The sequence below is a fragment of the Scylla paramamosain genome, chromosome 24 (genome assembly GCF_035594125.1).
Source record: "Scylla paramamosain isolate STU-SP2022 chromosome 24, ASM3559412v1, whole genome shotgun sequence".
NCBI classification, from domain to species: Eukaryota; Metazoa; Arthropoda; class Malacostraca; order Decapoda; family Portunidae; genus Scylla; species Scylla paramamosain.
In genome coordinates this window covers 21245608-21269463 of record NC_087174.1, presented here as the reverse complement: position 1 = coordinate 21269463, position 23856 = coordinate 21245608, and the positions used below count along the sequence as shown (strand labels likewise).

The 23856-nt window shown below is 44.6% G+C and overlaps 1 long non-coding RNA gene across 2 annotated transcripts in view; it reads left to right on the top strand.

Moving 5' to 3' along the window:
- The first annotated feature begins 10089 nt into the window (after window positions 1-10089).
- LOC135112957 (uncharacterized) overlaps window positions 10090-23856 on the top strand; it is a 97541-nt gene continuing 83774 nt past the window's right edge. For both annotated transcript variants that reach the window (XR_010274643.1, XR_010274642.1), the window contains exons 1-2: window positions 10090-10142; window positions 13016-13156. This is a non-coding gene — a long non-coding RNA (uncharacterized LOC135112957). The remainder of the gene's footprint in view (window positions 10143-13015; window positions 13157-23856) is intronic.

The window sequence follows — 23856 nt, the reverse complement described above, 5'->3', positions numbered from 1 at the left end:
CAAAACGAAGGAAAACGTAAAGAAAGAACGTTGGAAAAGGAAGAGAAAATAAAAAAAAGATGCTGGAAATTGGAAAAAAAGAAAAATCATATTAAAAAAGGAAACAAAAAAAAAAAATGTAAAAAAGAAGAAAAAAGTAAAGCATTTTAAAAAGGAAGAGAATAAGAAAAAATCAAGCTGGAAAAAAGGAAGAAAAATATTGATTCACAAAAAAAAAAAGGGGCAAGGGCGATAGGAATATGAGGACAGAGGACGCTGGAAATGCAGGAGGAAACGGGAAGTGCCAACAGCTTGGAGGGAAGACAAAGGCTGGGTTGTGATGGCAGTGGTGAAGGTGGATGGGATAAGTAGTTATACGTAGAGAAGAGACATTAGCAGAAGGGAGGATGTGGGGAGAGGGAGAGGGAGAGGAGGGAGAAAGGGATAAGGGTGGCCGGGAAGAAGGTGAGAGGGACTCCGACTTGATGGGAAGGAAACAGATGGGGTTTTAGAATGAGGGTAAGCGAGGAGGGAGGAATAAGTGAGTGGGCAGAGATTGGTAGTGGGTAGGAGGGATGGAGAAGGGGTCATGTGGGGAGAGGGAATGAGAAAGAGGCCTGGGGAGGATGAGAGCCAGGAGGGAGGGATTGAGAGCAGGATGGGAGCTTCGTCAGTGCTCCAGCCTCGCCCGCTGCTGCACCCTGGGACTTAATCAACATGGTTCTCTGCAACTTTCGCCTGACAATGCCTGCCCCGGTTAATCACTCAGACGTAGCAGCCTCCACGTGTATCTCTCGAATTTCAAGTCATAGCCACTGACCGTGAAAATACTGGAGTTACTCTTAAACAACTACTCGTTTTCTTTGTTTCCCCGTTGAAGCGAGAACGTGAAGGCAAAGAATACGTAAATATTTCGTGATTTCACCCTTTAATTCACATTGCAAACTATTCACGAGCCTTCTTAGGCACGTAAACTTCTTCCTGTAGTTTTTAGAGTCACTTAGCAAACATGTACGGGTTATTTTAGCGTGTTTTCTGTTATTGTGGTGTGTTGGTACCCGCGCACCACCTTCTCCTCCTTGTCCTCTCCCTGCGCCACAGCTGATCAACAACCCTGACAATGAAACTCTTCTCAGCCTCAGGGATTGATTTTCCTTGCCCATTGTTGCATATAGCTACTGGTGCATTGCCTTTCACTGACTCCCATCCCTCTCTCCCCTTTCTCTCCCCTCACATCTCCCTTTCTCTTCTGCCTTCCCTCCCTCCCTGTCGTATCTCTCTCGTCTCTCACCTCCCTTTCTCCTCCCTCTTTCTCTCTCTCACCATTGCTTCTCACTATCTTACCTCCCTTTCTTTCTGCCTCTGTTCTCTCACCTTCCTTTCTCCTCCCTCTTTTTCCTCACATTGCTATTACTGCATCCACTCCCCCTCTGTCTTACCCCCCTCTTTCTCTCCTCCTTTACCTCCATTTCTCCTCATCTTCCTCTCTCTCTCTCTCTCTCTCTCTCTCTCTCTCTCTCTCTCTCTCTCTCTCTCTCTCTCTTCATTACCTCTCATTGCTTTTCCTCTCTCTCCTACCTCTCTCTCTTCTCTCTCAACTCGCTTTCTCCTCCCTCTCTCTTCTCTCTCATTTCTCTTTCCCCTTCCTCTCTTTCTCTCTCCACCTCGCCTTATCTGCGTCTTAGGGAAATCCAAGAACAGGGAGTCACACTATTCTTGGTTGTGGTGGTGGTGGTGGTGACCTTGGCACGAGCGTGAAGTTGGGTAAGGTCAGGATGCGGTGGTGAGCCTCAAAATGCTTGGCTAAGGGAGAGTTTTATGGTTTGAATTACTCAGCTGCACGTTGCCCAAGGGCGCTGAGAGTATCGTTCTTTCTTTCTCTCAAAAATGTACGAAAATAAAGAGAAAATATATTGAAAAAGACGATACACAGATTCCGTAAGCGTTTTTAAAAGAATTTCCGTGTTCTGTTAACCTCTTACACTCGGCTATGCATTACCTGTGTGTGGTGGGGTTGTAACTTAAACTATAATACGTATTCATATTTCTTTCTCTCAAATGGTACGAAAAGATAAATGAAAAAATGATACACAGATTCATTAAGTGTTTTAAATGCATTCCCGTCTTGTGGTCTATGAATTACCAAAGTGTGTTGAAATTGTACCCTAAACTCTAATACGTTCTCATAGTTCTTTCTTTCAAACATTACGAAAAAGAAAAAAAATACAAATTCAGTGTTTTAAATGCATCCCCGTCTTGTGGTCCTCTCTTGCACTCGAATCTGGATAACCTAAGTGTGTTGAGGCTGTAGTGTACACTCTCATACGTTACACAGGTGTTGCAAGAGGCGGTATGAGTCTCAGGTAGTGTTCTAAATGCATTCCCTTCTGGCTCATATACTCAGCCACGCGGTGCATAAATATATTGAAGGTGTGGTTTATTATATTTAAACTTTATGAAGGCTCTGCTGAAGGCGACAAGGAGCGCTGGGAAGTATTTTAAAATGCTTTCCCTTTTTTTTCTCTCTCTTGTACTTGACAATGCATTAACTACTCTTAAGTGTGGTGAGGATGTGAAGCTTTCCTGCGTAAAACTTCCCTGTAAATTCTCTTTTTAACATCCCTCTCTCCTGTAGCCTTTCTCTTTTTCTCTCTCGTAGCTTCTCTTTCTCTTCCTCCTCGGGTGTAAAGATTCATATCTAACTCTTCCTCTCCTCCAAAACTTCCCAGCAAACTCCCTCCTCACACCACCTCCTCCTCCTCCTCCTCCGACCTTTCTCTTTCCTTTCCCTCCTTGGGTGAACAGAATCGCATCTAACTCTTCCTCTCCTCTCTCCTCCAAAACTTCCTCGCATATCCTCCAAAACTTCCCTTCCCAACACCCCTGCCTCCTCCCACAACCTTTGTGCTTCCTCTCCCTCCTCCTTCAGTGAACAGAATTGCATCGAACTCCCTGCAAAACCTCCCTGCACATTCCCTCTCCTAACATCCTTGCATTCTCCCATAACCTCTCTCTCTCTCTCTCTCTCTCTCTCTCTCTCTCTCTCTCTCTCTCTCTCTCTCTCTCTCTCTCTCTCCCTCCTTGGGTGAAAAGAATCATATTCAATTTTTTCCTTTCTGCTAAACCTCCCTGCCCATTCGCTCCCTAACATCCTTGCCTCCTCTCCTCCCGCAGCCTTTCTCTCCCCTTTCCCCTCGTCGGGAACACAGGCGCGCTAAGCCGATGTCCTCGATTGACTAACAAGCGATCATCCTGCGTGGCTTAGCGGCCTTGCACTTAACGCCAAGATGGTCCTGGTATCCTCGTACTGCTCATCCTGCGTGTCTTGCTCATTGGCTCGCCTCGTTTTACCTTGCCAGCGTCTCCCTCGCCTCCCATTTGCCTCTTGCCGCCCGCTCAAACTAATTATCGACGTCTTTAAGCTTAATGAGGCTCATTGATTGAGGCAGTGAACCACGGGGAGGGGAGGCAGAGGGCCGGCAGAGAGGACATGGGATTGAACGATGCAAGAAGAAACGGAAGACACGCACATGAGGGTGAGCAAGAGAAAGAGCGAGAGAGAGAAAGAGAGACGGAGAGAGATTCCCTTCATCATTACCAGTATTAATCAGTACATTTTTCTTCCCCATTTATTCACAACTATATGACAAACTAAAAGATAGAAATAAATGAACAAAGTAAAATAAAGACAATCTACAAGGAGGAATCTCACTACAAAGCTTTAACTGACCCACCCGTTGGCAGAAGAGGAGGAGGAGGAGGAGGAGGAGGAGGAGGAGGAGGACGACGACAATGACAAAGAAGATGAAGAAGGGAAAGAAAAACAAGAAAAACAAGAACAAGAACAAGAAGTAGCAGAAGAAGAAGAAGAAGAAGAAGAAGAAGAAGAAGAAGAAAAAAAAAAAAAAAAGAAAGAAGAAACTAGAGGAAGAAATTTCATCTCCAGCAGGTCTCGCCTCTGCAACAAGAGCCTCATCAGAAACACGAAGACGTAAGATCGATGTTTGAATCAATACTTTTAATATTCAGTGTCTTCCTAATCCACTCCAGGCTGTTCATGGCTCACTGGCTACCTGTTGTAGTTAATTACGGAGCACCTGTCGCTACACAATGCACTGGTAGTCTGTTATTACTAACTTAATGATTATTTGTATTTTAATGTGTAAGTGAGGCTAACCAGGAGAAACAAAACAAAGAAATTAAGAAAGAGAACTAATTTGCCGTGCCTAAGAAAGAAAATAAAAAAAATATATAACTTGCAGTCACCAAGCTACTGGTTATTCATAGGTAGCTGATAAAAAGAAGAAAGAAGAAAAAGTAACCAGGATATACATACGAGTGTTATAAATCTAACACACCCACATATATGAAAAAAAAAAAAAAGCGAAAAAACCGAAACGCTACATACGTACATGTAAAACGTATTTACGCTTTTCCATCGGATTATACGCGTTTGAAATACACTTTTGCAGCAGAGGATTTTAAACTTTTCCCTCTCTTTTTTTTTTATCCTGGTCCTCGGTGGTAACTTTAGGGCGGGGAGAGAAGCTGGCACATCCCTCCACTCAACATGCCCTGGACTACTGAAATGTAAAGGCTGGCTAACGCTGTGCTTTGTCAAATTGTGCGGCTGCTCATTAAAGTGCTGGGGAAAATGTGAGAATAGAATGTGGTTGTCCTCTTCGCTACTACCGTGGGCTATATTTCCAGAGAGAGTGTGTGGTTGTTAGCTAGTTGTGTGAACGAGTGAATGAGCGAGACTTGTGTGAGGCATGAATACGTGTATGAGTGAACGAGCTAGGCTTCAGTCATAAGTGTTAAGTGGAAGTGCGCGGCCTGGCGCCGGGAGATCACCTACCTCCAGCCTTCTGTTCACACCTTCTGTGAATAAACACCTGCACTGTTACCTGCGTTTCCTGTGCCCCTGCTGGTCAAGAGTCGAACATGGCGCAGTGAGTAGGATCAGGACAAGGCTGCAGTGGGTACGGCGCAGAATGGAGAAGCAGTTGGAGGCGCTGGCTGCCCTGCTAGCGCGACAGTCGGAGCAGAGTCAGGCTCTGCTAGCGCGACAGTCGGAGCAGAGTCAGGCTCGCGAGGAGCGTTTAACCCAGCTGCTGGAGAGAGTGGGGACACAAGCTCCCAGTCGCACCACGGCGAGCAATGAAGGCGAAACCACAGCCCGCAGCACGTCTACCCAGGGCGCGAGGTTCCCGACGTCCGCCACCATCATTCCTCACTTAACGGCGTCAGCATCTTTACGTGAGTTCGACACGTGGCGCCATAAGTTTGAAGGATACGTAACCCTCGCCAGGATAGACTGTCTCTCCCTGGCTGAGCAGAGGGCGGCACTCGCTGCTGTCCTAGACGACGAGTGGACCCGTACACTTCGCTACGGGATAAGCTTACCGAGAGACGCGGAGTTAAGAACCATCCTCGATGCAATGTGTGAGTACCTGCGAAGCCAGCGCAACATCATCATGGATAGAAGAGACTTCTACTCCCGCGTGCAAGAAACGCAAGAAGGTTTTGACGACTTTTTATGTGCTGTTAAGGAAATCGCCAATTTCTGTGACTTTTGCGACCAGTGCATAAACCATCAGCTGCGTGACAGAATTGTCGTTGGGACACGAGACGAAGTGGCTCTGAAACGCATGCTGGAAAACAAGAAACTCACCCTTGAAAACGCCATAGATATTTGCAGAGCATCAGAGAGCGCTAACCAGTGTAGTGCAGTACTAAGGGGCGGCTCTCACTCTTCGAGCCATGGTGTGAACGCTGTCTCGAACTACAGGAAGGGCAGTTTCGGGGGCTCAAGCCCCACGGGCTGTTATCGTTGTGGCAAAGATTGTCGCAGTGACAAAAGGGGATGCCAGGCAATAGATAAAGTGTGTCGTAACTGCGGGAAAAGAGGGCATTTTGCGAGTGTATGTCAGCAGACAGTGAGGAAACGACGAGGAGCTTCGAGGAGTTCCTCAACTGTCTCTCCTCATCGCGGTGCAGGCCCGAGGCGGGGAGCCAGTGCCAGTGTATACCAGCTCTTATCAGGCGTATACACAAAGACGGTGACGGCACGACCTGCGCCCCAGGTGCTCATTACCGCCACACATCCCGCTGGAAGAGACAAGATTACGTGGACTCCTGACTCTGGGGCCGAAACGACCGTTATTGGCCTCGACACGGCAACACTCCTTGGAATCCCGCCCTCCAGCTTGGCGCCCGCTGATGGTGATGGACTTTATGCTGCCGGTAATCACCCCCTCACCTGTGTAGGAACTTTCTCGTCGCACTTGCAACTGGGCGACAGGGAAGCTGAGACTGTTGTGAGCGTGGTGAAGGAGGTGAAGGGGGCGCTGCTTAGCTGGTACGATTCCATCGCTCTCGGAATCCTCCCCGAAGATTTTCCGGCTCAAATCCGACCGCTACGCAGGGAAGAACAGCACACCGGCAACAGCTCCATCAAGTACCCGACCGCCTCGCAGCCACCTCTATCTACGCCCACAGAAGTGATCAGCTGGCCTCATTCCTACGATCCAACGCCACAGCAGCGTGCGGGGCACGCTGCTGCTGTGATCAAGGCCTTTCCCAGCGTCTTCGAAGCAAAGGAAGGTTTACGTGCAATGGCTGGTGGATCCATGGCCATCGAGTTGACAGACGACGCCCTCTCACGTGCTCCAGTACAGGACCCAGTGGAGGAAGAGGATGCTGCTACTTCTGGTGACCTCGACCCTCTCCACTCAGCGGTCATCTCAGCGTTATCTGCCACCAATGAGGACGGCGTCCGCTTAGCACCACTCCAGGATCAGACTGTGGAAATGGTACGTGCCGCAGCAGCAAGAGACGGGGAGTACTGCTTGCTCAAGAACGTCATCATCGAGGGCTTCCCTGATCATTGCCACGACCTCGATCACCGCTTGCGTACGTACTGGCCGGTGCGCAGTCTGCTGGCCGTAGACGACGACCTGGTGGTTTACGGGCCGAGGCTTCTTATTCCTCACAGCCTCCGCCGAGAAACACTAGAGCGACTCCATGACAGTCATCAGGGGATGGAGCGCACCAAGCGACGGGCCCGACAAACGGTGTACTGGCCTGGTATGGACAGAGACGTTGAGAACGTCGTTTCTGGATGCTCACTATGCCGTCCACTCCTACCAAGCCAAGCCAACGAACCTCTCTGGCAGGACACGGACACACCCAGCAGGGTGTTTGAGTCAGTTTCTGCAGACTACTTCCACGCAGCAGGCCGTACATACCTCGTGTATGTAGATCGCTTGTCTGGGTGGCCTCACGTGTCTGCATGCTCACGTCCAGCATCGGCTGATCAGCTCGTTCGTGTCCTTCGGGGTGTGTTCGCCGACACGGGCGTGCCTGTTCTCCTGAGGACTGACGGTGGACCGCAGTTCACTTCTTCATCGGTACGGCGCTTCCTGGCTCGATGGGGGGTGGAGCATCGTGTATCTTCACCTCATTATCCACGCTCCAATGGTCACGCCGAGGCAGCGGTCAAGTCCGTGAAGAAGCTGATCCTCACGACCACACAGCAGGGACACCTGGACGAGGATGCGTTCGCTCGCGGGTTGCTGGAACTGCGCAACACTCCGAGGGCGGAAGGGCGATCACCAGCACAAGTCCTCTTCGGTCATCCTATGAGGTCCTGTGTCCCGGCTCATCATCGCTCATACGCTCAGCAGTGGCAGCGCGCTGCTGATGAGTGCGACGCCAAGGCAGAGCGACTGAGGAAGAAAGCGAAACTTCGCCACGACGCGTCCGCCCGTACTCTTCCTCTCCTGCACCTCGGTGGCCACGTCGACGTTCAAGATCACACGACAGGCCTCTGGGATCGCCTGGGTGTCATCGTGGCTGTTGGGCGAAGGAGAGACTACCTCATCAAGATGGGCAGCGGTCGCGTGATGTGGCGTAATAGAAGACACCTACGCCCACACAGACCTCTTGCTCCCCTTCCTGTCGAGCAGCACACCGCTCATGGCGGTGCAGCGCTTCAGCATCAGGGTCACGAGGAACACCACCATCCCGGCAGCCCGGAGCATCAGGGTAACGGGGTACACCGTGGCCGAGAGCAACCAGAGCGTCGAAGCAGCCGACAGCGTAGGGAGCCGAGACGACTGCAGGTGCGGTGGCACCGTAGCACCTACGATTAGTCGTACGTGTTCATTGTACGCTGTGTTTGTTTTGTGTATATGTACCGTGTTTTCTGTACTTCAATCATTGTAACTTTGTTTCATGTGTTACGGTAGCCATAACAAAGATAAGGAATCTTCCTTATGTCTCGGGGGAGGTGTGTGGTTGTTAGCTAGTTGTGTGAACGAGTGAATGAGCGAGACTTGTGTGAGGCATGAATACGTGTATGAGTGAACGAGCTAGGCTTCAGTCATAAGTGTTAAGTGGAAGTGCGCGGCCTGGCGCCGGGAGATCACCTACCTCCAGCCTTCTGTTCACACCTTCTGTGAATAAACACCTGCACTGTTACCTGCGTTTCCTGTGCCCCTGCTGGTCAAGAGTCGAACAGAGAGAGAGAGAGAGAGAGAGAGAGAGAGAGAGAGAGAGTTGAAGGTAGGGGAAACAGAAAACTCAAAGACAGTAAGAGAGGGAATAAGATAGACAGAGACAGAATAAGAGAAGCAACACAAGAAAACCAAAGTTCATCCACTCGCAAGCAGCAAACAGCAACAAGAATACCAATAAACCCAACTAAAACCCAAAATGAACCACCTTTACTCACTTACCCAACTTTTACCTTAATCTAACAATAACTTCAGTATCTTAGTTATATAAGTCTCCTGAACTAAAGGATTATGTTCGTGATGGAAAATGCAGGTGAACAATGTTTTGTGAGATGCAGGAATACATAAAAAAAAAATTAGGTTATCAATTAGTCCTTTAATTAAACACATTTTTATTTCTGCCTAACAGAAAAAAAAATCCTTTGTAACTGAGCAGCAGAAAGTTTGTATTAGATCACAAACATAAATCTTTTTTTTTTTCATAGTGCGTCTTATCTTATCTGTATCATCAATCCATAATTTCATCTTCCTTTGACTGCTTCCGCTAGAGATCACCACCGCGGATTAAAATCTCCAATGTGATTTGTGTTTTACGCCTTCTTAAGGATTATCTGAAACACCTCCGGCCGTATCTCGAGTACTTTCAAAAACCTATATTTAAAGCTACACGTGTTTCTAACGGTGTTTTTACAATTCTAGTGACAGATTAACAAGACTTTTACATTGTTAACAGGAAAAAACACTTTTGAGAATCCTGCTAACCATCTCTGTAGCCTTGTAAAATAATCGTGGTGAGAAAGCAAGGCGTTTCAGAATACAGGCCTGTCTTTCCAGCACTGCATGTCAACCGAGAACTGGAGTCGCCTGTAAGGAGGGAATCCGAGCCAGGAAAGGGATGCTACATAAGATGGACGTCTAAGGATATTGGCTGTGGCGTGTCATCGACCGCCAAGCTCCATTAGAGGTTATGGGAAAGTCCAGCCATTAACAGAAAGATGATAATGACATGACGGGCAGGATCTGAGATGTCGTGACTGGAATTAGGCGTTCATTTCTGAAGACTATTATATTGTATAGCCCATAGAGTTAAATAATTTATCATAAACAATAATGTTTGTGGTGTAAAATATACATTATTTTTGTGCATCGGTGTATCGTATGAAATATAAAACACAAAATCATTCCTGCATTTTCATACATAAATAGTCGTTCATTCAAAATATACATTAGGAACTGATTACTAAAACCAGACATGCTTCCTGACTGATTCCTGTAAACTGTTGCACTTAATAACTTCATTAACACATCAAATAACTCCCCACTTCAGTTTACCTTAAAAAAAACACGTCCTCTCTGTTTTCAAAAGGCGACATGGCATCTCTGTGTGGTTAAGGAATTGAAGGGAAACACGTCATTCATTTAAATAAACAAGAAATTTGACTAAAAGTGATGAATTTGTAGTCTTAGTCGGTTATTGAAAGCATCAGATTAATTTCTTGAAGTAATAGTAATAACATCCTTTTTACTTGATGATATTGTGCGAATTACGAGATTGTTTTTGTGTTCCAATATTTTCCCAGATTCAGGCGCCAGTTGAGTGAAAGACGAGGACAAGGGAAGAAGGATAAACGTGCGTGCGTGCAGGTGAGTTCTTTTTTTTTTTTTTTTTTTCTCTCTCTCTCTCTCTCTCTCTCTCTCTCTCTCTCTCTCTCTCTCTCTCTCTCTCTCTCTCTCTCTCTCTCTCTCTCTCTCTCTGTGTGTGTGTGTGTGTGTCATTCACCAACTACTGTCTGGTGGTCACCCAACCAGCCGTTCCCCTACTGAAGGTCAGACCTCATAGGACTGGGACCACTCACACGTCACACCGGAACAACGAAGTCACATCCCTCGGCTTACATCCCGTACTTCTTGCTGCTAGGTGAACAAGAGCCTAACACTGTAATTAAGACCCTCGCCCTCTGGGACTCGAACCCGGCCACCCGGGCCTTCTCGGTTGTGAGCTGAGCGTGCTGACCACTTTGCTGTGTGTGTGTGTGTGTGTGTGTTCCCTTATTTTGAGAAGCTACATTCGATTCAGCAATTTATCAGGTGATTTCTGTGGCGAATATCGTTGTCAACTTTTTTATTTATTTACTTTTTGCTCTGAATTTGAAGTTTAATTCTGTATTAAATCGGCTTAGCGAGCTCCCCCTACCCTTACCCTACCCCGTCCCTCTTCTCTCACCTCCCATCCCCTCCCCCTGCCCCGGCCCTTCCCCTGCTCTCTCCCTGTCCTCCCCTTTCCCTCACCCTACCCCGGCCTGGACGAGCAACTAAGCTCCAGTGAAATGACTCGTTACGTCACTTACGTGTTCTGATCTGTCCAACTCTCTCTCTCTCTCTCTCTCTCTCTCTCTCTCTCTCTCTCTCTCTCTCTCTCTCTCTCTCTCTCTCTCTCTCTTCACCAATATTATCTTGACTTCCCTGTTCCTCTTTCCACCACCATCACCACCCCGACCCTCCTTCCTTCCCCTTCCAATCTCGTTCTCCTCGTCACCATCACCTCTCTCTCTCCTTTTCCTTCCCTCTTGTTCCCTACCTCCACCTCCACTACATGTGACAAGTATTACCTGCTTAATGATAAGAATAAATGCATTAATAGATAAAATAATAGGACGATAGTGGACGGTCGGGGATAGTTTGTTGTGCTACCACTAGGAGGTTCACTGCGCAAGTAGTCGCCATCTATTTCCACTCAGCCCCGCGAAGTTTGAATTGCCGCGTTGTGTTTCCTAAAATATGTTTGGTGAGTCACAGTAAAGGTGATGCGTTTTGCAGGTTACTGTTGCCAAAAAAAAAAAAAGACACTGGAATGCTGCTTCGAGATGAAATATGATAATGTTTCACCGATAAGCAAAGCAAACTCGTATTTATTATTATTTTATAAGAGAATGTATTGCCCTATCACCGGGTATGCTTTGAAACTGTAGCCAAGTCATAAGTTTTTAGTTAAGGCTGCACACACAGATTGGTCGATAGATAGGTGGATGGTTTATTGACCACAGTTAACGTGCAAAAAAAAAAAAAAAAAAATAGATAAAATAAAATAAATAAATAAATAAAATAAAATAAATAAATAAAATAAAATAAAATAAAATAAAATAAAAACAAAATAATAATTATGATACAAAACTACAAAATTAATCACTTTAGTCCACATTAGTATCAATAATCTCTCTTTTAGACATTTCCACATGAAAGCTCCCATGGATTTATAAACTACTGATGTAAACGAAGTTCATCATATTACGCTGCATATCACATCATTTATAGTTAGAGAAGAGATCCTCCGCTGTGTGGTGAACATTCCTGTGCCTGAAGTGTTGAGTGAGGACACGCTGTCCCACCACGCGTCTCTGTCTGTAGCCTGAATTCAGAAACGCTTTGCTTTCACACCAAGACTATTTTCAAAGGCTATGAAGATAATTAGCCAGGTTATCAAGAGTGTTCCTCTTATTTACAATGTAGAAATATTGTTAATCTATCATTAGAACCGTAAAAATACCCTTGAGAACCCGTGTCACTAACTATATCCTTTTGAAAGTAGTCGAGGTGCGGCCAGGAGAGTTTCAGAATATGTCCCTGCATCTCATCACTTCTTCACTGCCGCTCCTCTGTTGGCAAGCGAGCCCCGCCGCGTCTATTCCAGCGTCGTCTCAATTACTTAGGTGTGGCCAGACACTCTAGTCTAAACTGTAAATTCTAAACTGTGAACCTCGTTTATCATTAGTCTTTGGGTGTATATATCGTGTGTAGCCAAGGTAGAGCTGAGGTCTTCATATACGTACAATACACCTCGACGCGACTGACTTCCTTACACACACACACACACACACACACACACACACACACACACACACACACACACACACACACACACACACACACACACACACACACAGTATTCTTGCTATCTTGCTAAGCTTAAATTTATGAAGGCTGCCTACACTGTATATTTTAACTTAAGTGTTGGCATGCACACTCATACGTCTTGTCTAGCTAAGTAATTTATGAAGCCTGGTGTTCATGTACGACTTGTCTTACTCCCGTCTACTTGTTCTTAATTATTTCTTCCGTTTATGTGTGATGACTTGAATCTTGTATGCATAATGTCAAGCTTGCACACGTCAGTCTTGTTGCTTGTTGGATGTACAAAATAAATAAATGAATAAATAAATAAATAGATAAATAAATAATGTAAATAAAAAATAGATACAATGAATATACGTAAATAAAAAAAAACAAAGCAAAAATGAATAAATAAATAATTAATGTAAATTTAAGATAAGAAAATTAAATAAAACAAATTGAAATAAAAAAATAATGAATAAATAAGTAAACAGATGCAAAGTTGCTCCTAAAATACAATAAAATTAATGAGAAAGTGAATACATAAATAAATAAAGAGTTACTAATGGCGATTCTGTTTACTGATCTTCACAATGTTATTCTACTGACCCACAATTTTCTTCCCCCAGGACTGTGTAGACTGAGTGATCGGGATGTTGTTAGTGCAGTGTGGTATGAATTAAGTGGTGATTATTTAATGCTTGTTCTGACAGTCACCACCAGCACCATCACTACCACCACCATCCCTGCTACCACCACCAGGAGTGAAGGTAATGTGCTACTTAATGTGTTTCCTCTGTTTTGTGTTACTGATATTGTTGTTATTGCTGCTGTTACTACTGCGAGGACTACTGCAACTGCAGTTACTATTATTGTTGCTGCTGCTACTGTTTCTTCTTCTTCTTCTTCTTCTTTTTCTTCTTCTTCTTCTTCTTCTTCTTCTTCTTCTTCTTCTTCTTCTTCTTCTTCTTCTTCTTCTTCTTCTTCTTCTTCTGCTACTACTACTACTACTACTACTACTACTACTACTTTTATTATTATTGTTATTGTTATTGTTGTTGTTGTTGTTGTTGTTATTATTATTATTGTTTTTGTTCTTGTTGTCATTGTTGTTTTTGTTTATTGTTATTATCATCATCATCATCACCATCACCATCACCATCATCATCATCATCGTTATTCTCGTTATCATCGTTATACCTTATGTAAGCTTTGAAAAGAGGGATATTATGGAAAACAACAACACTCTGGATATACGTACACACTTATTACTTACACTTGAAATGAAATGAATTTAATAAAACCCACCACGAGAAAATTGTAACATTTTGAACACCATCCCTTCTGTGTGTGTGTGTGTGTGTGTGTGTGTGTGATATTTCTGGTACCGTTAGGGGGAGAGAAATTTTGTCAGACACGGATTTATATATTTATTCATTTATTCATTAATCATATTTAGTCACTGCTGCGCGTGTAGGAGTGGGAACCAGGATTAGGAGAGGGAGAAGCTGGCAGGCAGGCACAGCGGGGACGGGAACAAGCGCTGCCTCGGGACGCAGAAAAGAATGAACAGCGAGACGCGTATCCTGAAACGCTTCGCTCTCACCACGACTATCTTCCAAGGCCACAGAGATGATGAGCCGAGTTGACGAGAGTGCTTCTGCTGATAATGATGTAAATATCTTGTCAATCTGTCATTAGAACCATTAAAACACCCTTAAAAGTGCGTGTAATTTCAACTAGAGCCTTTTTGAGTGTAGTGGAGGTGCGGCGCAGAAGTGATTCAAAATTTAGTTCGCTGACACGCCGGGGTGGAACCTGCATGTTTTGTATGCCTCACCTTTACTGTGTGGCCGAGATCACGTGGAGGCTGGCCACGGGGAGCAATTTTTTAGCTCTTTCTCATCATTATTGTTTATGCTATGAGAGTAGGTTAGGGCACACACACACACACACACACACACACACACACACACACACACACACACACACACACACACACACACACACACACACACACACACACACACACAGAGGTCAATAAATGATAAATGTCATGAAAAGAAAGAGGCTTGAGAGAGAGAAAAAAAAGCTATTTTGTTTTTTTACAACATATAGCTCCTAGAGAGAGAGAGAGAGAGAGAGAGAGAGAGAGAGAGAGAGAGAGAGAGAGAGAGAGAGAGAGAGAGAGAGAGAGAGAAATAACACGCTAAATATAAATGATAATAATAATAAGGACCATAACTTTTAATATGAGGTGCTTGCAAAGGGGTGTGTGTGAGGAGCAAGTCTCTTTTACCTTCCTAAGTCGTGCTAAGCGGCTCTCGCACCGCCTCTCGGGACCTCAGCCACCAAGGCGCTTACTAAGGCTTGCCCCGGTGAGCCTAATAATTCTCCTGTCTTGTTTACCGAGCGTCTTGCGAGGTGCTTGTTGTGTCACCTGCCTGGGATGGGCGTGGCGGCGGCGGCGCCACTGGCGGTGGTGGTAGTAGTAGTGTCGTTGTTGTTGTTGTTTTTGTTATATTATTTTACTTGTGAGAGAGAGAGAGAGAGAGAGAGAGAGAGAGAGAGAGAGAGAGAGAGAGAGAGAGAGAGAACGACCGACCGACCGACCCACCCACCCATAAATAAACTCCTACTGCCTCTCATCGCCCCATCATAAAAAAAAATAAATAAATAAATAAATAAATTATAAAATAGATAAATAAACAAAATAAAAATAAAAAAATATTGATCAAACAAATGGACTACATACATTACAAATAACATCCAAAACAAACAAACAAAAACAAATTAGCGGAAGTTTACACCTGCACGCGTTACTGAGAAGACGCAACAAGCAAAGAGCAAGGAATAGAAAAAAAGAAGGATAAATGAAGAAGGAAATTGAGGAACAAGAGGAATACAGGAAAAATTATCTAGAAGGGAACCAGTCACTCCACGCGACTCCTGCTCTTGCCTCGTTAGGAAATAAGGCTCCTTTTCGCTCGCCGCAGGATTTCCCACAGAAGAATGTCCTAAATTTAATTAATTCCGAGCATCAGAGAAGGAGGAGGAGGAGGAGGAGAAGGAGGGAGAAGAGGAAGAGAAGGAGGAGGAGGAGGAGGAGGAGGAGGAGGAGGAGGAGGAGGAGGAGGAGTGCGTTTGTCTGTCTTAGAGCAACGTGAGTCTTGGTGGTGGTGGTGGTAATAGTGGTGGTGGTGTGTGTGTGTGTGTGTGTGCATCAGTTTCATGCTTAAGTTCATTCTTTTATTTTTGTTCCCTCGACTTTTTTTCTTTTTTTTTATACTTTTCTCCTTTCTTATCTTTTTCTTTTTTTTTTTATCTTTACTTTCATCTTATTTTTACGGTTTTCTATCTTCTCTTTCTCAGTCTCCTTCTCAGTCACTTCCTCGTCCTCCTTCTCCTCCTTCTCCTCCTTCTCCTCCTCCTCCTCGTTCTGCTATTCATCATTATCCACGCCCCTCCTCCCCCTCTTCCCGCCTCCTTTAATGTCCCGCCTTCATACACGGAATAAAAACACGCAGATTAGTGTGTAATTACGAAGCAGACAACCACCACAAGCTATCACAGTTTCTTCCTTCTCATATTCCTCCATGCCTTCTCTTTCTCCTCAATCTTTCTTTCTCCTTCTCGTCTTCTATCTGCTCCTCGTTCTCTTCTCCTCTTCCTTACTGAAAAGTGGATGGGGAGGATCCTTCGTCTGTTGTGTCCTGTTTTCCTCACTGTTTGTTTGGTTGTTTAGTTTCCCTTGGTAGATTTTGACAGGTTCGGTGCTTGTAGTTTCTTCTTCCTTTGTGTTCATTTGTGTTTCGTCAGGTCGACTTTAATCCGTCTTTCCTTCTTCCTGGCTGTCTTGTAGTAGTAGTAGTACTAGTAGTAGTAGTAGTAGTAGTAGTTGTTGTTGTTGTTGTTGTTGTTGTTGTTGTTGTTGTTGTTGATTTTCTTTTTCTTCTCTTTCTTCTTCTTCTTCTTCTTCTTCTTCTTCTTCTTCTTCTTCTTCTTCTTCTTCTTCTTCTTCTTCTTGAGGCTCTTTTACTCGTTCTTCTCCCTCCTCCTCCGCCTCCACCTCCCCCTTCCCTCCCCTCTCCTCCCCTCTCCCCCCACTCCTAATCCCCCCCTCCACCATTCCTCCTCCTCCTCCTCCTCCTCCTCTTCCTCCTCCTCCTCCTCCTCCTCCTCCTCCTCCTCCTCCTCCTCCTCCTCCTCCTGCTGCTGGTCGTCACCCACCCCGTACTCTCATGTCATCATTTCCGTCTTTCGTCTTTGTAATCTTTTATCACTGGGCAGTTTCTCCGGCGCGGCTGATGACTCCCTTGAGGCTGTAGCTGATGTTTCCAGCCACTTAACGAGTTGCCTTCGTAACTAATGGCTGGGAGGGGGATGCTTGGGGGGTGGTGGTGGTGGTGGTGGTGGAGGTGGAGGTCTGGGATATGTTGTTGTTGTAGCAATAATAATAGCAATAACAACAGATGGAGTAGTAGTAGTAGTAGTAGTAGTAGCGATATCAGCATCAGGAGCAGTATTAGTATAAGTAGTAGTTCTATTGTTATTACTGTTATTATTAGCAGTAGTACTTAGTAATGATAATAGTTACTGTTGTCGCATTATCATCATCATCATCATCATCATCATCATCATCGTCATCATCATCATCATCATTGTCATCCCCACCACCACCACCACCGCTACCACCACCACCACCACCACCACCCTCATATTGTTATTCACGTTACTGTGTGGTATGGGTGGAAGCTTATTAGTAAGGCCTATTTTGAGTCAGAGCACTTTTTTTTTTTTATTAATTTTGGAGGAGGAGGAGGAGGAGGAGGAGGAGGAGGAGGAGGAGGTTGTTTAATTGATAGTTTCCGGCTGTCGCGTCTTGGCCTCCTTGCCTTGATTAGTGTGGGAAATACAGAGTGTACTTCTATCTTATTCATTTGTCTTGTTCTTTAAGTATTTACGCCTGTTTCTCTTCTTTCTCTTTGTTTTTTCATTGTTCTTTATGTTTTGTTTGGTTTTCCCATGTCAGTCTTTTTTCCTGTATTTTTTTGTCTCTTATTCGTTTTGTTTTCTCCATATTTTTTTTCTTATCTTTCTTGTGTTTCCGTTTTTTTATTTTATTTTGTATGGTGTGTTTCTACTTTTTTTCTTTCTCTTTTCTTCTTTTCTGTGTTTGGTTTTGTTCTTATTCCTGTTCCTGTTTTTTTTCTGTTTTTTTTTTCTCGTTTTTATTGTGTTGTTGTTGTTGTTGTTGTTGTTGTTGTTGTTGTTGTTTTCTAGTCCTCCTCCTCCTCCTCCTCCTCCCCTTACTCTCCTTTAATGACACCAATACACTGAGGCGCCGAAATCGCTACAACTTTTCCCAGATCATATTCTCCTTCACTCTCACAACCCCTTCATAAAAAAAAATAAAAGAAACTAAAATCCCTAAGAAAACTCTCCCTGATGCTATTATTCAGAGAGAAAACGTGTCATGTAATCTATCATTCAGTTTTTTGTATTCACCCACACGAGCGATCATTTATCAAAGTGTTTTTAGTGAAGGAGCAAACTCACAGGACCCATTGGTTGGCTTACCCACGGCTGCCTCACTGCTGGAATAGTGTGAAGACATAGATATCTGGGTGGCTTAGTGGTAAAGTGTTAATCCGCAAGCTGAAAGGTCGCCAGTTCGATCACCGTGGTTGGTTTCTGTGGAGGAGTGGCAGTGTCTGGGTGGCTTAGTGGTAAGATGCTGGTCTGGAAGCTGAAAGGTCGCGAGTTCGATCCCCGTAGTTCCTTTGCTTGGCTCAGTGGTAAGGTGTTGGTGTTGGAGTTGAAAGGTCACCAGTTCGATCCCAGTGGATGTTTTGGTGGAAGAGTGGCGGTGTCTTGCGTAACCCTGGCTCGTCACTGTTATCTTGTAATGTGCTTTGCTGTGGAGCTTTGTGGACTTTACCAGTAAGTGTTTCGTGTTTAATAATGCTCCACACACACACACACACATACACACACACACATACACACACACACACACACTATACGGAATAAAAAAATAAATAAATAAGTAAAAATAAGTAAGAAGGTATGTCGATAAATAAAAATAATAAAAGAAAAAGGAAGAAAAACGCAGGAAAGGAGAGCAGGAATGGGATATAGAAATTCGACCATTTCATTTCCGTTCGTAATTTCTTTATATTCTGGTTCTCTCTCTCTCTCTCTCTCTCTCTCTCTCTCTCTCTCTCTCTCTCTCTCTCTCTCTCTCTCTCTCTCTCTCTCTCTCTCTCTCTCTGTTATTTGTCTTGTAAGGTTTCTCTTTGATTAGCTTACGACTATCCTGTTTTGTACATTCCCTTCCTGGCGTTAATAATAATAATAATAATAATATGACAATAATAATGATAATAGTAATAGTAAGAAGAAGAAAAAGAATTGCCGTCCTGATGAATACTAGAGAGACCACCACCACCACCACCACCACCACCACCACCACCACCACCACCACCACCACACCCAAACCTTTCCCTCACTGCCATCATATCACTCACCACAAGCACAAGAACAAGAACAAGTACACACATGCAAGCCAGCAGACCATAATAGACCCCATCGATTACTTATAATTACCATTGACTCCCGCGTAAGAAGAAGCGCACTGCATTACCACCACGAGGGAGACTCAAGGGCCTAACGTGCCTGTGGGTGCCTTCCCCTGGGCCTCGCGTGGATCCAGTCCCGGTGTTGTCGGTGGTCGGGCGCCCCAGCTGGTTATGGGCTTTATATTGAGGTCATGGAACCGGCAGCTTCAGGATCAATAAAAGTTTGAAGCTGCCTGGCCACGCGCGCCCATGCTGGCATCAGGGGCGGCGGAGGGAAGCAGGAGCAGGAGGTGGCAGTGGTGGTGGTGGTGAGAGAGAGAGAGAGAGAGAGAGAGAGAGAGAGAGAGAGAGAGAGAGAGAGAGAGAGAGAGAGAGAGAGAGAGAGAGAGAGAGAGAGAGAGAGAGAGAGAGAGAGAGAGGGTTGGGGGAGGAAGGGAGGGGAGAGCAAGCAGGGAATAAATAGAAACTGGAGGTGGGGGACTGAAAAAGGAAGTGGAGGTGGTGGTGGTGGTGGTGGTGGTGGAAGAAGAGGAGCAAGGGGGGGAGGAGGAGGTGGAGATGCAGGTACAGGAAGAAATAGAGAAGGAGGAAGAGGAAGAAAAAGAAAGCGAAGGAGGAGGAGAAGGAGAATGGAGAGGAAGAGACAGAAAATGGACGAAGAAGAAAAGGAAGAATAGGAGAAGGTAGGGAGTGGGTTTGGAATTACGAGAAACAAAAAGAAAAGAAAAATATGGCTAGGAAGAGGAGAAGGAAACAGAGGAAGGAGAGGATGTGGGGAGAGAAAGAGACGGGAAACTAAGAAACTTACCGGTAATGTGAAAGTACAGAGAGAGAGAGAGAGAGAGAGAGAGAGAGAGAGAGAGAGAGAGAGAGAGAGAGAGAGAGAGAGAGAGGGGTATATAGGTAAGGCTGGAGAGGAAGAGGAATGAGAGGTAGGAGTGGATATTGAAGGCGCCGTGTTTTGTAGCACTTTCTTGCCTATGGGAGGGAAGGGAAGGTAAGGGACAGTAAGGGACGGAACCTGTGTCCACTCACCCAAACAAATCTACAAATGGACATTCCTCGCTTCAGTTTGTTTAATTTACTTTTCCTTTCTAATCTTTCTCCAACCTATTTTTTTTTCCGTCAATGAGCAGATCCATGTGGAGACTTTTTCCCCCCTTTATTTCCGCGTCTTACTTTCCTTCATTTATCTAAAAGTAGTAATTTCTTTTTCTATCAGTGAATTAAAAGTTACTCTTAACGTGGTCTGGGTTTTTGGTATATCGAAGTCCGGCTGGGAAACTTCTATAGATTACGTTTTCTTCCTTTCATCTCTCAGCGCACTTCTTGTACCTGTCCTGCCGTTGCCTTCCTTGTCCTTGTCCCTTGCCCTCCTCTCTCTCTCTCTCTCTCTCTCTCTCTCTCTCTCTCTCTCTCTCTCTCTCTCTCTCTCTCTCTCTCTCTCTCTCTCTCTCTCTCTCTCTCTCATCCTCCTTGCTTTTTATCTTTGTTCTTACCCTCTTCTGCTTCTCCTCTCTTCCTCACTTTCCATTTCTTCTTCGTCTTCTTTATTCGTCTCATTGTTCTTTTCATCTGCATCTCTCTGTCTTTTCCTTATCTTCATTCTGTTTGCCTTTCTCCTTGTTCATCTTTCTTTCATTTTTTCCTCTTTTCTCTTGTATCTTTTCTACCTTCCTCTTCCTCCTTTTCCTCGTCTGCTGCTAGTTTCATCTTCCTTTCCTGTTTCTTTCTCATTTCGTCTTTCTCATGTTTGTCCCCATCTTTGTCTTATTTTCATCCTTATCTCGATCTGCTCCACTTTTCTTGATCTTTTTTTTCATATGTTGTTTCCTCTTCCTTGAATTCTTTTCTTCTTTCACTCTTTCCTCTTCCTTGAATTCTTCATCATACTTTTCCTAATCTTTACTCTCACGAATCTTACTTTCTTATTTTCACATCGGTCATCTACTCCCATTTTCTTTATATTCGTTTTCTTTTTCGCCTCGTCTTTCCCCTTCCTCGAATCCTTTCTCTCACTCATCCTCTCTAACCAACAGTCCTTTCTTCCTTAGTCGCATCTTCTTCATCTACTTGTCTTTTCTTCCTCTCCGCCGCATCTCCCTTCCTCTTCCATGAATTCCCCACCCTCTTTTCCCCACCATCTTCGTCCTCCCCCAATCCGTGTGTGTCTTTGTGTTCCCGGGGGCCGCGGTGCATGGGCGGGGCTGGTGGTATTCAGGCAACACGACAAAGCCAGCCAGCCATCTGACCACACGCGCCGCTAGCTGTTCACTCGCATCCCAAAGCCTGTAATCGCGTATTGCCAAAGGTTAAACAAATATGCTAATGAATGAGTGAATGCGTGAATTTGCAAGTAGTAAGAGCTGGGTGGGTGGTTGGGTGGTTGGGTGGGTTTGTTAAATAAGTAGGTGGGTGAGTGTGAGTTACATTTTCTTTATTTGCTTCTTATAAATGGATTGGTTTTGTTTTTCTAGTGTTGCTCTCTCTCTCTCTCTCTCTCTCTCTCTCTCTCTCTCTCTCTCTCTCTCTCTCTCTCTCTCTCTCTCTCTCTCTCACACACACACACACACACACACACACACACACACACACACACACACACACACACACACACACACACACACACACACACACACACACACACACACACACACACACACACACACACACACACACACACACACACACACACACACACACACACACACACACACACACACACACACACACACACACACACACACACACACACACACACACACACACACACACACACACACACACACACACACACACACACACACTTGGCTTCTTATTTACTGCCTCAACTTTGGCCCTCAAATGTCGCCGCTTAGGAAGTTGCATTACAAGGCTCATTGCATTATACGTACACTACTACTGCTACTACTACTACTACTACTACTACTACTACTACTACTACTACTACTACTACTACTACTACTACTACTACTACTACTACTACTACTACTACTACTACTACTACTCCTTCTACTACTACTACTACTACTACTACTACTACTACTACTACTACTACTTTTTTATGTAGGAAGGACACTGGCCAAGGACAACAAAAATCCTACTACTACTACTTTTCTTCTTCTTTTTCTTCTACTGCTACTACTACTACTACTACTACTACTACTACTACTACTACTACTACTACTACTACTACTACTACTACTACTACTACTACTAGTACTACTACGGCATCTTGTTTTTGTCCTTGTTTTTCTGTTAGTATCTACCTCTTCCTCCTCCTCCTCCTTATCTTATTGTGCTTAGTTCATCTCCTTCTGTCTTTGTTCAGTTTCTCTGTCTTCTAATGTTTCGTAATTAATTCCAGGTTGATATCAGCGTTGTCACCGCCACAATATTTCCCTCCGTCTTCCTGTGCAGTCATTAGCAGCATTTCCTGTTCCTCTTGTCCTTTATCTTCGTCCTCATCGCCGTCGTTATCGTCATATTTGTTGCTGGCACCACTGTCATCATTATCATTATCATCATTGTCGTCGTCATGGTGTGTGGCATTATCAGTTTCGTTAACCTGATGTTTGTCCTTCACCATAACAAACACAAACACACACACACAAACTCTTTTTCTCTCTCTCTTTCCCTCCCTCCCTTCCATCTCACTCCTCCACTCTTTCCCATCCTCACTTTCCCTCCCACCCTCCCAAATTCATCCCCTCTGTCCAACCCCACCCTCGCTCCGTCTCTCTCTTGCTGTATGAAACCGCTATTTGTTCATGGTGGAGGAACCCAAACCCCGCACCTGCGATTTTACTGCTGCTCCCGAGTGACTTCCGTGACTTGATTTACCTGGACGGAGGCTGGAGTGCTTACCTGAAGGGACGGAGATGGCAGGGGGGAGGGAGGGGGGAGGGGTGGAGCTGATAGTAGGGGTAGTGGGGAGGAGGAAGGAAAGAATGAATTGGGTAAAGAGAGGAAGGAATGGAAGGATGGAGGTGGTTGATGTGATGAAGGAGGTAGAGAGAGGGAAGGAGGGATGGAGGAGGGAGATAATGTAAAGGAATGGGAGGATGGAATAAGAGTGAATACAAATTGAAAGAAAGTAAGAAGGAAGGAAGGAAAGGAAGGAGGTAGTAAAGGAAGGAAAGAAGGAATGGAGGTGATAGGAAAATGGAAGAAGAGAAGTAGATAACATAAAGAGATAGAAAATGGAATAAGAATGAATGCACATTGAAAGAAAGGGAAGAAGGGAGGAAGAAAAGAGGGAAGGAAGGAGAGTGGATAGGTAAGTGGAAAATAAGAAAGTTAAGGGTTGTCAGGAGAGAGGGAAAGGATGAGTTAATAATGGAGAACACAAAATTAGAAAACGGAAGAAAAATGGGAAGGAGAGAAGAATAAATGGATGAATGGATGGGACTGTTGTGGGAAAAGCGTAGAATGGTGAATGAGAAATGAGAACATAAATAAAGGAAGGAAACAAAGGAAAGAAGGAAGGAAGGAAGAGTCTGAAGTAACAAAGCAGAATAAAAGAATAGAAAATAAAAGTATATAAAAGAAGAAGTAAAGAAGGAAAGGAGGAAGAAAGGAAGTCGACACAAGGAAGAAGGAAAGGAATGAAGTAAGACAAGAAAATGAGAGGAAAGAAAAATAAACAATGTATTAATGAATGAAGGAAGGAAGGAAAGAAATATGAAAGGTACGTGTGTGTGTGTGTGTGTGTGTGTGTGTGTGTGTGTGTTCGTCATCTCTCATGCGCTATTGTAATGACTGCTAATTTCTTTATTCTTACTTTTGAACATCTCTTCATTTAGTTATTCATTGAGGTTCCTTGTTCTAATCGTCTCTTTGTGTTATTTAATCCAAAGGGTTTTTCATAATGCCTTTGTTCTCTGCGT